Consider the following 2,111-nt stretch of genomic DNA (forward strand, 5'->3'; position numbering starts at 1 on the left):
AAAAAAAAAAAAAAAAAAAAAAAAAAAAAACATAAATGCTAGGTGAATCCATTAAATAGTCCTCAAATACAGAAAAATGTTTTCTGGAGACACCTGGTCCCCAGCCTCTCTCTATATATATACCTTGGATTGGAAACATGTTAACTTTGCATTTGTTTCCTGAACCAAGAAAGCCTGAAGTTTTTAACCATGTCCTTAAATGGAAGAATAATTGTTAGGATCAGATATTCTCAAAAAGTGCTTCAAAGCCCAGCTTTTAAAAGAGTAGTACTTGTAGCAAGAACAAACTTTGAAATCTAGCAAGATCCTACCCTGGATGAGAGTGTTGTTGACTGTCATGTGTCCCCATCAGTGTTTCTGGGGAAATAGACACTGCTGAAATGTTCTGGTCTCTCCTGCTCTGTGTGGCTATGTCATGTTCTGTACTTGTATCTATAGTTAACAGGAATTTAACTTTACAGTAAGTGTAGTTTGGCCTCTTCCTACAAATCCATAGCCCCAAAATAATGTACCTTTACAGGGACAAATATAGGCTGACCTTTAATTTCTCAGGAACACTGTGTCTTTTAATTAAATGGGGTACTGTATACAGAAAGTTTGAAACAGGATAATTCAACAATCCTATATGCAGCCAAAAGGGTGATCATATAAGAGTAAAAGAATGACAGTAAAAACACATTTATGACCACCTGCTGAGAAATTCTAGCAAATACTCTAGCAATATAAAATTAAATCAAAACAAAATTTCTACATAGCAAGAGATGAAAATAAAAGCAACAACGAGTAATACCTAAATTAAAGTTCAGTTTAAATTGAAAGGGGTTATGTTAATATGACACAATACAATGCTTGTTAAAAGAATATTCAAAATGAAAAAAGAAAATTCAAGGAAACACTTAATATTGGCCTGGAACTTAAATTCTAATTATCTTAATAACACCTGGTTGTTATCAGAGGTGCTGAGGGGCTGGCAAGTTAAACTTCTTGACTGGACGGAAAGATGCGCAGTTATAATTTAATTTTGGAAAATTGATCTAGCAGCATTTTTATTTAAAACGCTCACGTTGTTTGAATCAGCTCAGTTCAGTGCAATTGTTTTTGCAATAGCAACGAAAGAAAAAAGTAAAATAGTCTCAACTTTTATGTCAGACTTAGATACATATATCAGTAGACACATTATATGTGTTTAACAAGATGTTAAATGGCTCAAGCCTGTAATCCCAGCACTTTGGGAGGCCGAGACGGGCGGATCACGAGGTCAGGAGATCGAGACCATCCTGGCTAACATGGTGAAACCCCGTCGCCACTAAAAACTACAAAAAACTAGCGGGGCGAGGTGGCGGCGCCTGTAGTCCCCGCTACTTGGGAGGCTGAGGCAGAAGAATGGCGTGAAGCCGGGAGGCGGAGCTTGCAGTGAGCTGAGATCCGGCCACAGCACTCCAGCCTGGGTGACAGAGCGAGACTCCGTCTCAAAAAAAAAAAAAAAAAAAAAAAAGTTTAAAAAAAAATGAGGGGGTTTTTTTTTTTAAAGAACAAAAATTTTAAAAAAAAAAAAAAAGATGTTAAATAAAATGAGCTGGTTCTTTCTATATAGAGACAGAAAGTTGTCAATAATATATTTTTAAGTAAAGAAAAAACATTTACAGATTATTTTAAAATATACAACTGTGTATTTTAAAATATTATATGTCAATATATTGTTAAGTAAAGAAAACATTTGCAGAGTACTTAAAAACATACATAGGGATACACAGTTACATATGTTTATGTAATTATGGGAAATAGGTATGGAATGGAGTACTCCAATTTTCAGTATTGTTTACTCAGAGATAGTGAGAGTGAAACTCAAAAACAAAACAAAAAAATTAAACAACAACAAAAAGAAAATAATACAAAATTTTAGCAATATTTTTTTACCTGAATGGTGAATTATGGGTGAATTTTATTTACTTTTGCATCTCTATGACATATTCTAAGTTTCTTTCTATGGGAATGTTTCACTTTCATAACTAGAAAACTTTTTAGTAAAAGTACATGTATTGTTTATAAATTGAATTTCATTTTAAAAAAAAATATTGGTGAACAATTCTCAATAAATTTGTATTATTTGT

This window comes from Rhinopithecus bieti, unplaced genomic scaffold, assembly GCF_001698545.2.
Source record: "Rhinopithecus bieti isolate Rb0 unplaced genomic scaffold, ASM169854v2 scaffold_10612, whole genome shotgun sequence".
Lineage (NCBI taxonomy): Eukaryota > Metazoa > Chordata > Mammalia > Primates > Cercopithecidae > Rhinopithecus > Rhinopithecus bieti.